Source organism: Dasypus novemcinctus, chromosome 18 (assembly GCF_030445035.2).
Source record: "Dasypus novemcinctus isolate mDasNov1 chromosome 18, mDasNov1.1.hap2, whole genome shotgun sequence".
Taxonomy (NCBI): Eukaryota; Metazoa; Chordata; class Mammalia; order Cingulata; family Dasypodidae; genus Dasypus; species Dasypus novemcinctus.
Genome location: NC_080690.1, coordinates 37,228,572 through 37,243,327, shown reverse-complemented (window position 1 = coordinate 37,243,327; position 14,756 = coordinate 37,228,572). Strand labels below are relative to the sequence as shown.

At 44.7% G+C, this 14,756-nt stretch overlaps 1 protein-coding gene across 5 annotated transcripts in view; it reads left to right on the top strand.

Moving 5' to 3' along the window:
- The window catches only part of RBL2 (RB transcriptional corepressor like 2), a 105,582-nt gene extending 91,648 nt beyond the window's left edge, over positions 1-13,934 (top strand). For 2 of the 5 annotated variants that reach the window (XR_009181559.2, XR_011646302.1), the window contains 2 exons: positions 9,705-9,787; positions 13,797-13,934. The gene's annotated coding sequence lies outside the window, so the exon portion shown is untranslated. Of the gene's footprint in view, positions 1-9,704; positions 10,031-10,995; positions 12,465-13,796 lie in introns of those variants that run through there. The other 3 variants (XR_011646303.1, XR_009181558.2, XM_058280011.2) reach the window with 3 other exon arrangements.
- The last annotated feature ends 822 nt before the right edge of the window (positions 13,935-14,756 follow it).

Genomic DNA, 14,756 nt, shown 5'->3' with positions numbered 1-14,756 from the left:
GGGCTGCCATACGATCACTGACTCCGTTCTCATAAATATCAATCAGACTTGTTCTCATGGCCTGGATACCTAATGCTAGTCAAGTCGAACCCAGTTTAAAAAGCACTGAATGTGGTTCTGAAGACACTAGGTGGCGAGCTGTGGTTGCTGTGCTGGTGAACGGGAGGAGAAGCAGCATCTAAAGGTGGAGAGTTTATTCTTCTTATACTTAAATTTTTGCTGCGCCCTACATGTGGAAAACCTGTGGACTGGTGTAGACAAAGGCCTTTGGCTTCATAACTGGTATACCTTCATCTCTTGAGAACGTCCATGTTTTTTCCCTCTCTGATGTGACAAGGTACAAAACACCCCTTATGTGCACGAGAATGGAGGGGAAGAAATAAAGACTGTTGGCAGGAATATTAAAACCAGCCACATTTTTGCTTCCTTGGGGAATGTGAGTCTCTACACAAACGTACAGGAAAGAGTCCGCTGCTGCACATCCTAATGGGTTCGGATGAATGCATTTTTGTATTTTTCCCAGTAGCAGGTAGCGGCTTCTCCTGACACCATTTATTCAGCCCTTCCCCTTCCAAATGACACAGCTAAAAATCCCCTACGTTCTCTTCTTAACAAGCTCGGAAAGCTGGGAAGGCGCTGGGAGAGTTTAAATATCCCCAGGGAGTCGCCTTCAACACGCCTGGTGGATGCTGGGGGCCCTCTGGTGGGCAGCAGGAAGAATGCAAACGGCCGAGCAGAAATGGATGAGCTTGCTTAGGTGTGTTTGTCAGAGAATATTGTAAGGCCATTTTAGAAAATCCATGCTCTTAAAAAAAAATAATCCTGAGTCTACACTTGCATTCCTGAATGGCATTCATGCCTAAAGGATATTTATTTCCTTTAAATAAGGCACTTTATGGTCTTAGAATAGCACCAAGAAACAAAGAGGAAGAGTGGATTCAAAAGAAACATTTTTATTGAGCCTTTTATCTAACATGCCCTCTGAAACCACTCCTGTCACTGCCCCACGTTGGCAAATGCACTCCTTGATCCCTCAATCTCCCCTTTGGCATCTTTCTCACATCCTCCCATTATATTCTCTCACCCCCATCAAAACAAGACCTTTGAATCTTCATTCCCTAAAATACAAATCACTGATGATAGTTTAACCCCTAAATTATTAAAGCGAGGAAGCACTAATGGTGGATTTCCAGTATTGTCCCAGAATGTAATGCCGAACTCTGTCTTCCATAGGAGATGGCATGGGGGAAGAAGTAGGGAGAGGCTGAGGGTAAGAGTGAGAAGGCAGTTGCTGTACCCTCTCCCCAGTAGGACAGGTCAACACTGCTTAGGCCTAAGGCCAGCCCCAAATATGCCCAAACGACTAAGTGCAAGCCTTATAAGTTGGGGTGTGGTGTCCCTGACCAAGTTGTTGTTTTTTTTTAAGATTTATTTCTTTCCCCTTCCACCCCGTTGTCTGCTCTCTGTGTCTATTCTCTGTGTGTTCTTCTGTGTCCGCTTGCATTCTTGTCATGCAGCACCAGGAAACTGTGTTGCTGTTTTTGTTGCGTCATCTTGCTGCGTCAGTTCTTCATTTGTGCAGCGCCACTCCTGGGTGGGCTGTACTTTTCTTGTGCAGAGTGGCTTTCCTTGTGGGGCGCACTCCTTGCACATGGGGCTCCCCTACGCGGGGACACCCCTGCATGGCACAGTACTCCTTGCATGCAGCAGCACTGCTCATGGGCCAGCTCACCACACAGGTCAGGAGGCCCTGGGTATCAAAACCTTGACACTCCATAGTGTCCATATGGTAGGTGGATGCTCTATCAGTTGAGCCACAACTGCTTCCTCCTGACCAAGTTTGTGTTTAGGTGGAAAAGTCATTGGAGAGTTGCAGCCTTCCTGGTGACACAAGTTCCTCAAGAGTTATCCCATCACCCACCAGCTCCTCTGGACATACTTACTTTCATCGCCGATTAGGTAGAAGCTGCACTGGTTATACTAGTCTATTGGCATCAGCTACTGGGAGAAAACCCTTCCCCAAGCCACCATCCATCCATGTCTTCACAGCAAGATTACTCTTTCTACCTTAAGCCACACAGTATGGAGTGTGGGAGGATATAAAGTCCTGGTCCATCAGGACTTGAGCCTCTGCTCCTCCTCCCCTCTGGAATGGCCACAACACTTGACAGTGGGCCACCCATGCCGAATACAGCCATTCAGAAAAGGTGGGCTGATTAGAGGGCATGCTGCTATTGCTTCCTGACCAGAATACCCCTCAGCAGTAAAAAGCAAGGTCCCCCCACAAAGGGAGAGGAAGTGTAGTACAGGGTTACTCTGCAAAACAGAATAACCCTCAAGTCATTCACACGCCTCACTGCTGCTACCTGGTCCAGGCTGTCAGGACCCCTCACCTGGATGACAGTCGAGCCTCCCCACCTGGGCTTCTCTTGTCTCCTTCCAGGCTCTTCTCTGCAAGGAAGGCAGAGGGCTCATGGGCCTCCAGGCTCAAATCCTGCCAGTGGTTTCCCATCTCATGCAGACTAAAGGTCTGTGAGGTCGCAGGTAATCTAACTACTGACCTACCCCAGCGCCGTCTCTGATGCATGTCTTAGCACACTTCCCCTCCTCACTCCACTCCAGCCTTGCTGGACTCTGCTGTGCCTGGAACGTTCCAGGCATGCTCCTGCCCCAGGACCTTTACACTTTGGGAAAGACTGGAAGATTATTAGTATAAATTTTTGGCAGTGTAACAGAGTCCTTCCTCAAAGGGACCCAACCTTCCCTTCATTCAAGGGTTCTGGGTCTGTAAACTGTCTCAAGTGTGGGAATTGACTGAAGGGCCATGACTATTTGTTTTGTGATACAAATTAGACTTTTGCTCACTTGATCTGGAACACTTTTCTTATGACGACCAAGTAGGAATTTAGTACTTCTAGGTACCCTAAGGTCAACTAGCCAGTGCCATAGATCTCTGTAAGTTAGATTATTTTGATTGCTGCTTTGATTCTGCTGTCTATTGTGGTAGCCATGCCCACCTTTCTTTGGCAATTAAGTGCTGCCACTTGACGCCTCCCAACCTGGGATCTAATCATCTCCATTGTGTTTAAGTACCCAAGTTCAGTGGCAGCAGTTTCCATAGTAATATCTGATCTACAGAGAAGAGTGACAACATAGCTCTTCAGGGATGATGGAGCTGCTCTCACAAACTTGTTCCTCACAGTCCTAGTGAAAGGTATGTCCTCTGGACACTTTTGGGGTGGGTAAGCAGGTGATAAATCCACTCAAACATTCCACTGTCTCTAAGCCTTAGGATCTCCTCATCTATGTTATACCTGGGAAGTTCTAGTATGTTAACCTCAGGCAATTTAAGATTTTTGGTCCATGTTTCAGCCAACCACACACACAAACAATTAGAGCCCTTTCTAACCCCTTGAGCTACAGCGTTAAATCTAGAAACTCTGCTTAGTGGGCCCATAGCAATAAATTCAGCCTGATCCAACTTTACGTTCTTTCTGCCATTATCCCACACCCTTAACATTCATTCCCACATGGACTCCCTTGATTTCTGAGGAAATCTGAGAAATCATACAGTTCTTTTGGGGTGTAGAAAACCTCCTTATGGGTCACACTTTGTACCTCAACTTTGGGGCCTGTTGGGACTTCAGTCTAGTTATAGGCCTGGAATAAAAGAGATCATGAAAAGAATTAGAAGTGCCTTGCAAGCCAACTACCTGAGGGGATTCCATTGCAGTTTCCTCTGATAAAACAGGTTTAATCTTTTAGAGGTGTGGGTTGTTTCCTCAGGGGAGGCAGTTGCAGGTTTATCAGGCAAAGAAGACTCAGCAGAATCTAGGGTTTCAATGTCCCTACTATTATCACTATTGGCCCATATGTCCTCATTCCAATTTTCAGGATCCCATTCCTTCCCAATCAATGTTTGCACTTTAACAGCAGACACCCTGCAAGGTTGGGAATGAAATTTACATTGTAATTCAGCTATTTGTACAATGAGACTCTGAGTCTGCTTTTCCAAAATCTTAGGTCAGCAGCTACAAGAAATAAGAGTTTCTTTCAGGGCACATATAGAAACTTTATGCAGTGCTTGAGCAGGGAATTTGAAGCCTTGACCTCATCTCTTTCCTTAACGACTGTATCCAGCATATTTGGGAGCAAGCAAATCATTATGCTTCTTAACTCCACTAAACTCTGTTAAGGTATCAAATACACTGTCACTGAGATCCTTGCCTCAAGTAAACATTTGAGTAGCAGTACCCAATGATGATATCTTGTGTATCTCTATTGCCAACTCACTCTATGGACTCTCAGTGCCATCTTGATCACTGGAAATAGAATCAGTGGCTTTTAATCTAATCAGATTAGAGAACCAATTCCCCCAAACCCTAGAACCAATTTAGAAATTGCATCCGTAGAATTCTGTTTACCAAAAATCTGTAGTAGTTAGGGTTCTCCAGAGAAACAGAACCAACAGGCAATATATTTGTAAATATTATGAAATTTATTATAGGAATTGACTCACACAGCTGTGGGGATTAGCAAATTCAAATTCTGTAGGGCAGCTGCAAGTTGCAAACTCCAGTGAAGATTTTGGTGAATTTCCCAGGAGAAGCTGGGTGGCTGAAATAAAGATGGAAATTCTTCCTTCTGACTGCTGAAACCATCAGTTCTTCATTGAAGGACTTCAACTGAACTGTCATTGCTGAAGGCAATCTCTTTTGTTGATTGTAGATGTAATCAGCCATAGATGCAATCAACTGATGAATTATTTAAATCTATGAAATATCCTGGAAGTAACAATCAGGCCAGTTCTTGCTTAAACAAACTTCTGGACATCGTAACCTAGCCAAATTGACACATGAAATTACCATCACATTTTCCCTATCTCAAATAAGGAAACTTAGGCTCAGAGAATGAGACCACACAGACAGTAAGTACAAGCAGAAAACAGAATCTGCTTTTACTTTCCCCCTTCGCACCAGGCCCCACTCTTCCTTTTTTCAGATTCCAGCATCCATGTTTCCCTCTAGGAACCGGCCTCCCTGACTGACTTCACCCCTCAGTCAATCAGGGCTGACCAATCGGAATATCCCATCTCGCCACCTCTGCATCCACAGTGATTGGTTCAGGATTGACATTTGACCCAAAGGGGTTTTAGAAGCCTCCTTCCTGGAATTTTTGCCAGAAGTTTTGTTTAAAAAAAAAAGAAAAAGAAACCCCTTGTTTCTAAGCTGATGTCAGCCCAGGACGCCAACTTCAACCAAATTTAGTTCTCCATGTTTCTCTGTTGAGAGATCCCAGTTCCCATCAGGGAGAATCTATGGTTCTAGCGCAGACCAGGTGTTCGTTCTGGATCAGTTGTCTACAGCTATGTGGAGTGGGGATAGAGGCACAAAGCACCACTTATCATCAATCACAAATGCTAAGAAAACAGGAAATGATAAAATGAAGGTCAAAGCTCTTGATTGCCATACTGCTCCACTGGGCAATTTTTCCATGTGCTCCCAGTAGCTTGGCCCTAGCCTCTCTGCTGATTCTGCTGGACAGGGTGACCTGTCTTTGCCCACAGTTCATTAACAGAAATCTCTAAGCAGAGGATGCAAGGACAAATGTTCACAGGAGCCAAACAGGTCATGTGAATGTGTGAATTCAGCCAGGTAGAAGCGAGTAGATCCTATGACTTTTGGTGCTATGGTAGGGCCTAAAGCCACCTGGTTACATTGCCATCAAAAACAACATGGACTAAAGAACAAATGACCAAAAATGGCCCCCAGGCTGCCTGTTTACAACCCCTGCAAAGCAGCTAAATACTACCCATCTGGGCAGGCTAAATTTATTCCCATCAAGAACTCTAAGTAATTTAGCAGCAAGCATTCCCTGTTTATTTGGGTGGTAGCATGAAAGAAACAAAGACCTAGAAAAATGTTCTTTTTATGTGATGGATAAATAAATGAGTGGATGTGGCATTTATCTCCACAATGTTCACAACCGAGTCAAAGAGATGTGACAAATGCAAGAGAAAGAGGTTCAAGCATCTGTCCCTTCCTGGATTGACCAAGGCTGGGCTCAGTCAAAGGTACCAGACAGGTGTGCTGGTTTGAATCTTTTGTGGACCTCCCAAAATTATGTTATTAAACTAATGGATTCCTGTGCATGTAAACCTGTTTTATGTGGGAACTTATGAGTAGATCACCTTTTTTTTTTAAAAAAAGATTTATTTATTTCTCTCCCCTCCGCCCCCCCACCCCAGTTGTCTGTTCTTTGTGTCTATTTGCTGCGTGTTCTTCTTTATCTGCTTCTGTTGTTGTCAACGACACAGGAATCTGTGTTTCTTTTTGTTGCGTCATCTTGTTGTGTCAGCTCTCCGTGTGTGCAGCACCATTCCTGAGCAGGCTGCACTTTCTTTCACACTGGGTGGCTCTCCTTACGGGGCTCACTCCTTGTGCATGGGGCTCCCCTACGCCTGTGTGGCACGGCACTCCTTGTGCACATCAGCACTGCACATGGGCCAGCTCCACATGGGTCAAGGAGGTTTGAACCGCAGACCTCCCATGTGGTAGGCAGACACCCTAACCACTGGGCCAAGTCCGCTTCCCGAGTAGATCACTTTTGATTAGATCACTTTGGTTGAGGGCCTTTGATTAGACTGCAGGACGTAGGCTCCGTCTTAATCCTTTACTGGAGTCCTGTATAAACAGGAGAGAAGACCAGAAAAGCTGGCATTTTACCCTGCCATATTGGAGAGGACTCCAAGATCACTTGCTGCTGCAGAAAGACAGAGAAACCCTGAGAGGCTGAGAGAGACCAGATGCTGGAATTGGAGAAACCTGAAGCTGAAGAGACGAGGGTAGGGGAGAGACAAGCCATATGCCTGATCACCCACAGTTGAGCTCAGGGAGAAAGTGAGCCTGGAGAAGGTAGAGACAGGTTATCATTTTGTGTTGCCACGTGGCAGGAGTCCAGGATCACCAGCAACTGACGTTTTTAGTGAGACAATAGCTCTGATGATGCCTTGATTTGGGCATTCTCATAGCCTTGGTACCGTAATCTTTTACCCTAATAAATTCCCATGATAAAAACCAACCCATTTCTGGCATTTTGCATTGGCAGCCTATAGCAAACTAAGACAACTGGCCAGCAAGTGGATCTAACCTACACTTTAATCATTTTTCATGCGGGTCTGGCACTGGGAAATCCACGGCAGGGAAAAGGGGCATCTTCTTCAATTTACAAAAAGCCCCCTCTCCCCCACAATCCCCTGAGCTTTGCTGAGTGGCTCCTGTAGGCATGCACAACCTCTGCCTTGTTTGTTCAAAAGGATCTCATCTTATTATTACTTAGCGCATTGCAAACCCATGCCATACAAGTACCATCCTGGTGTTTTTGTTTTTGTTTTTTAAAAAGGTCTATTTATTTATTTACACCCCACCCCCCACCTCACCTCCATTGTTTTGCGCTTGCTGTCTGCTCTGTGTCCACTCACTATGTTTTCTTCGGTGTCAGACTTCTCTTTAGGCCGCACTGGGAACCCATCCTGGTACCTTCTGGAGTGGTAAAGAGGCACTTAATCTCTTGCGCTACCTCAGTTCCCTGGTCTGCTGTTTCTTATTGTCTCCTCTGTGTCTCTTTTTGTTGTGTCATCTTGTTGCACCAGCTCTCTGCTGGGGCTGGCTGGCCGCATGGGCCAGCTTGCCTTCACCAGGAGACCCCAGGAACCCACCCCTGGACCTCCTGTATGGTAGGCAGGAGCCCGATCCCTTGAGCCACATCTGCTTCCCCATCCTGGTATTTAAAACACAACTTATAAAAGTGAGAAAACAGCCCCACTCAAGCGTGAGTGGGTCTTGTCGATCAACAGTGGCCTTCTGTGAATTTATATTCATTTTTCTGCAATTCTGCCACCTATATCTGATCTGAGGGAGAATCTCAATCAATCCTCTCAGTGCCGGGGGCTGCGTCCGCGGCCTTTCACGGGCGGCATAGGTCTCTGCTCCTATCTCTGCTAACACAGGAGACATCTGGCTGCGCGCTGTGACAAGGGAGCGCCAAAGAGACGGATTTCAGCACAGAGCAGTCTGCCTAACACCGAGCCCCCGATGTCACCGGGTTTCATAGCCACGGGGAAAAGGAATTTCCAGGGACAGCAAACTCCTACTTGTCTCCTCCCCTTTGCAAACCACCCACCCAACAAGGCCACCCAAGAGCCGGGGAAGAGGCAGAGACACGGGGCAAAGGAGCGGCCCCCTAGGAAATGAGAGCCACAGGGATTGCGCGCAGGTGGGCGCGGAGAAGCTCGGGCAGAGGCTCCTCAGGGCAACCCACGCGCCTCGCAGCGCGGGGAGCGCGGCCTGCGGCCCCAAAGCGCTGCCCTCGGAGGGGTCTAGAGCCAACCTGGCGCTGGGCTCCCCACAGTCCCTTTTGTAGTGCGTGTCGGATTTCCTGGGCACGCTATAGGCTTAGGAGCCCAGACAAATGGGAGCCCGGCTTGGGACAACCTGTCAGGAACGTCTTTCCGGAGAGCGCACAGCGCCGCCTCCAGCGCCCCCTGCTATTCGTTACTTCTCCCGCCCCGCCTCACGCGTCTCCCCGCAGCCAGCTCCAGCCACGACAGGAAGACACTTTCCAAAGCGGCCCCTTGCCCGAGAGTACCAGAGAAAGCTCTCAAACAGAGCTTTAAGTCCTTTTACTCGGGAGAAAGATGGAGAAGAATAACCCCGGGCGGTGGGGTGGGATGGGGGTGGGGAAGGGAAGGGGCGCGGCCAAGAACCCCCGTCCCAATCACTGTTCTGCCAGGATTATCACTCCTTTGGACTTGGGTCCAATGACTTGTAGGCAGAGCCTAAGTTTCCCAACCTGTGAAATAAGAGCCTGCTCTTGATATCCTTTTCCTTTCCATCTTTAAACTCTTTGATTCCAGAGATTTTATGTTAGAAAGGTTTAAAGATAAAAAAGTGCAATACTCCAATTTTACAGAAGATTGGAGGCCGAGAAAATTGAACTGATGTTCTTAAGGTCTCACAACTAATTAGCAGCGTATGTGTGTGTGTGGGGGGGGGGGGCTGTTATGGGGTGTGTGTGCGGATTGGGGATATGGGAGTGGGAAGGTATAGGGTTGAGGGTGTGGGACTGGGTGAGGGTGTGGGAGTTTGGGGGTGGGGGTGGGGATGGGGGTATCCAGATGTGAATATGTGTATGGGGGTGGGATATGTGTATGGTGTGTGTGCGTGTGTGCGCATACATATAGGAGAAGGGGGTGCTGGAAATGAGGAGAGGCACAGAGAGAATCTCCTTCCTTTTACAGATCACCCCAGAGATTTTCTTGACTTTACAGGTGGAACTGAAGATAAATGGATTAGCCAGGTGAATAAACCTGTATTAAAAACTTTCTGAAAAATCAATTTGAGAGAGAAGATTTGGGAAAATAAAATATGATCAACTGTGTCAGATAGCTTGAATAAATCGATGCCTGCAAGTCTAGTAAACAACTTCTGATCTATGGCTCCCCCGGTATCCTTGCTGGTGATAGTTACCTCAGTAATTGGACCGTGGGATGAGGCCAGGCCAGAATGAAAGGCATTAAAAATGATGTTTCTTCAAGTGAAAATTAATTTATTTGCTGACCAACAAAGACCAAAGTAATTTCAGAATTTTAGGGATGGCGAGACATCATAAAATTGTTTACACTTTTCTCCCCCTCCTTAAATTAGACATGGAACCTGCATGGAAATGAAAAAGAAACAGGCCTCTCCATCCTCAGAAGTAGAATTCCAAGCACAGAAGCAATTGGCTCGTAAGTAGAGGAGCACAGTTTCCTGGGTGTCTTCCAGTATCCAGAGCAGTGGGGAAGGGATGGGGGAAGGGCAGGCCCGCAGCCATACTTCCTAGAACCAATAGCTACACCTATGGCAAAAGGAGAAATCAAAGCAACATGGAAAGTCAGAAGGGGTTTTATTTTCTGCTCTGGGCACAGTAGTGGGAAAAACTAAAGAGAAGTAGTGATTGGCACTGGAATAAATCAGCCTCAAAAAAAAAATCAAGTTTATTGCAGAGATAAAATTGAAACCTAAAGCTATAGCATGCTCCTCAGCAGAAAAGGAAGGTGGGATGTGGCCCTATAGTGAAGGTGGGCATCCAGCAGCCAGAAGGAGCTTTTAAACATAAATCAAAGTGTTATCACCCTCCTGCTTAAGTAGCTCTAACCAGCCTGCAAGAGCAGATTGCACACACGTCTTCCCAGCTCCAAGTTCAGTGGCCTCACTTTCGTAGCTTGAAATCACTCATGATGGGAGTATTTACACCACAGAAATTGGTAACACTACCAATCAGCACACACCCCATTCCACCCCCAAGCTGGCTGTTAAAGTTTATTTACAAGCACACCACTGTTTAAAATTCTCCTTGGGCTTCAAACTTCAACTGAAGACAGTCCTTTACTGTGGCCTTAGGGTTCCACGTCCACAGTCAGTGAACAATTTCTCTCCCTTCTGCCCACTCCACTCCACTTTGCTAGCTTTATGTACACTCTCTGGATATTCCCTTGGACCGCCTTTCTCCTCTGCCTGGAAAGCTCCTTCCCTTTGGGTGACATTCTTCTCCAGTTCCTGCAGGTCTAGCTGGAATGTCATCTCCTCAGAAAGACTTTCTCCATACATCATCTTATTTTCTTCATAGCAGTTACCCCTCCCTGAACTCCTCTTTTGCTTGATTGTTGTCTGCTCCTCTTCTACAACATAAGCTCCTTGAGCATAAGGATCTTAACTTTCTCATTTCCTCAAAGCCCAGGCCCATGCCCATTCCAAGGCTCTTAGGCAGTAGGTGCTGAATTGAATGAAAGAGGAGTACAGAGCCTCAAACACCTCCAAGAACTGGTCATCCTTTCTTGGCAAGGATTGCTCCTCCATTTCTGTTGTGAAAGTAAATCATTTCAGGACAGATTCCACTTCTAGTGACTAAAACCCTCAAGGAAATAAGTTTGTCAATACATGTCCTCCTGTGTAGGAGACCAGAACAGTCTGCGGCAATTGGAAGGGGCCAAGCAAAGGAAAGGACACCATGCTCAAACGCTGCCCATCTCTGCTGCTGGGTGACATTTCTGGGTGCTGTGTGAAGAGCTACAGGCAACCTCACATGTAATAAGAGAAATGCAAACCAAAGCTCTATTTTTAAACACTGTCAGAGGGAGAAGATCAAATATTTTCATAACAGACCGTGTTGGAAAATGTGTCAAAAGGCACTCTCATCTAGCTTGTGGGAGCTTAAATTGAAACCATCTTTGTAAGCATATACCCTTTGACCTATCAGTTCCACTTCTAGGAACTTATCCGGCAGATTTATACTCACCCAGGTGCAAAATTACAAGTGTACAAGGTTGTTAATTGCAGCCAAAGATTGGAATCAACCTAAAAGCCCCATAGGGGAGGGCTGGTTAAAGAAATGACTGCACATACATAAAATTTGCTATGGGAAAAAAAAAAGAATGAGGAAGTTCTTTATGTTCTAATATGAAATGATCTCCAAGGTATGTTAAATGAAAAATCAGAATTCAGAACATTGGGTATATACCATTTGTGTAAAAATGGGCGAAAAGAGAAGTGTATCCACACACACGTGCACACCCATGCTAAGAATATCTCTTAAGACTAAATGAAACTACAGATGTTGGATGTCTTTGGGTAAGGAATAAAGTGATTGAGGAGCAAAGGTAAGAGTAAAACTTCTACTGTATCTTTTAAATTAAAAAAAAAACTTTAAATTTTGAAATAATTAAAAAATTACAAGACAGTTATAAAACTAATACAAACCCTGCACAGAGAACTCCAGCACACACCCACTCCCAGATACCCAGATCCACCAGTTTTGATGTTTTGCCACCTTTACTGCATCTATTTTCTGAGCATTTGATAGCAGGCTGCACACCGCATACTCCTTGCACACACAATACTCCCACGTACATTTCCTAAGAAGAAGGTTATTCACTTATGTTACACCTTAAGTTAGGGTTCAAGAAATTTAACATTGATATAACGCTTACATTCTATATTCCAATTTTTCTTATATCCCAGTAATGTACTTTTGAGCCTTTTCTCCTCCATTCTTAGATCTCATCTGGAATCATGTACTACAGTTCATTGCCACTATCTCTTTCATTGCTCTTTTTAAAAAAAATTGTGGAAACATATATACGGCATAAACGTTTCCATCCCAACCACTCCCAAAGCGGACCATTAAGTGGGATTAATCACATTCATAATGTTGCAGTACCCTCATCACCTTCCATTACTAGAACTTTCCCTTCACCCAAAACAGAAAAACTATACTCATTTTGCGTTAACACCCTATTGCCCCTGCACCCCCCCTCCCCTCCCCACCAGTAACTCTACTCTACTTTCTGTTTCTATGAGTTTGCATATCCTATGATTTTTTAAATTGTTACCATGTGGATTAAACTTAATCTCCTAAATCTATAACATTCTCGTTTGCGTTGATATCAACCTAACAAGTTCAAGAGCATACATAGGCCATACTCCTATACCCTCTGTTCCCTTGCCTTAATACAGTTCTTGTCAAAAATTACATATTTATACATTGGAGTCCAAACCATTGATTTATCATTATATTTTATGCATTTGCCTTTTAGAACCTGTAGGAAGTAAAATATGGAATTACATATAAAATATAAAACAACACTGGCATGTATATTTCCCCATGTGATTATCTTTACTGGAGATCTTTATTTCTTCATATGGCTTCAGTTAGTTGTCTAGCGTTCTTTACTTCCAACCTGCAGAAATCCCTTTAACATTTCTTGGAGGGCTAGTGTAGTGGTGTTAAGTCCCTCAGTTTTGTTTATCTGGGAATGCCTTAATCCCTCTCTCATTTTTGAAAGACAGTTTCACCAGATACAGAGTTCTTGGCTGACAGGTTTGGTTTTTTTTTGCATGCAGCACTTTAAATATGTCTTCCCACTGCCTTCTTGCCTCCATGGTTTCCAATGAGAAAAATAGGCATTTAATCTTTTTGAAGCTCCCTTCAAAGCATGTGACACATTACTTCTCTCTTGCAGCATTCAGAATTCTTTTTATCTTTGGCATTCAGAATTTTGAATATAACATGGTGTGGTGTGGATCTGTTTGGGTTTATCCTGTTTGGAGTTCCATCTTGGATGTGTACTTTCATGTTTTCAGTTAAATTTGGGAAATTTTCAGCCATTATTTCTTTGACTATTCTCTCTGCCCCTTACTCTTTTCTTGTCCTATAACTTGCACAATGTGTATATTGGTATGCTTGATGCTGTTTCTTAAGTTGCTCAGGCTCTGTTCACTTTTCTTCATTCTTTCCTCTTTCTGCTCCTCAGACTGAATGATTTCAATTGTCTTATCTTCAAGCTCACTGATTCTCTCCTCTTCCAGCTCCAATGTGCTGTAGAACCCCTTTAGGGAATTTTTAATTTCTGATATTATGGCCTTCAGCTCTGTTTTGTTTCTTTTCATAATTTCCATACCTCTATATTGATATTCTCTTTGTGTTCATCTGTTGTTTTCCTAATTTCTTTAGTTCTTTGCCCAAGTTTTCATTTAGCTCTTTGAACATATTTAGGGCCATTTCTTAGAAGTCTTTGTCTGGAAAGTCCCAGATGTGATCCTCCTCATTGATCATTTCTAATGCTTTATTCTCCTTTGCCTGGGTCATCACTTCCTTTTTCTTTCTATGTTCTGTAATATTTTGTTGAAACCTGGGTAGTTTGATATTTTAGTGTGTTATATCACTTAAATTTAGACACTGAGTCCTTTATTTCATAGGCTTGTATCCAGCTAGTGTTATGACAGAGGTTTCCTTGAATGCAAGAAGCTAACCAAAAAAAAAAAAAAATTAAGAAGAATACGACAATAAAGATGAAGAAGAGAAAGAGGAAGAAGAAGTCTTTGCAGACTGGGCTGTATGAGGGCCCTCCTTCAGAGCTTATCCAAACAATGAGTTTGGAGAATAGCTCCAGGCCAAAGTGTAGGATCTTCTTGATCCTTTCTGCGTATGCGTCTTTTCTAGGTATGTATGTGTGGCCCTAGGAATTTTTTCATTTACATGGATATGAATGTCCCTTCTTTCATAGGAAACAGTGTCCTCACAGTCCTGGGCACTAAACTATGTATCCTCCAGTCAGCAATCCTTTGCCCCAGGCAGCACATCTTGACTACTATCCCAGAGCATTCTGCTAGAGAGCTTCGTGAGCTGCCTTCTACATGCAGGGCAAGTTCCAGGACAGTGGGTCCCACAGGCCACTGTCAGACAGATTGGGCCAGACATACATGCATCCAGTGTGTGTACAAGGGTCACTCTGCTCCCTCTGGGTCCAGGACCAGGTACCTCACTGGGAACTCTGCACCAAGCCAGTGGGGGGTGGGGGGGGGAAGGGGAGGGGCCAGCCAGGGCACCATGGCATGAGATCCTATCACTTTTCAGGGACCTTTTTCTTGGTACTGACACTTGCACTTCCTTCATTGTTTTCTGGAGCCTTTAGAAAGATGTTTATGCCAGTCTTTGCTAGTTGTTCAAAGCTTCTGTGAGGGTACAGAGCCTGGCAATGTCTCACTCTGCCATCTCTATCAGGGCGGGCCTGTACCTTTTGAATTTGAACCATGTGAATATATCTCCTTCAAAACAATTAAATTTTAAAAATGTATCCTCTAGATTTGGCACCCGAGCAATGAAGAGACAGAAATCTATTTTATTTTAGCCATGGAAAGAAGTCAATATAATACTCT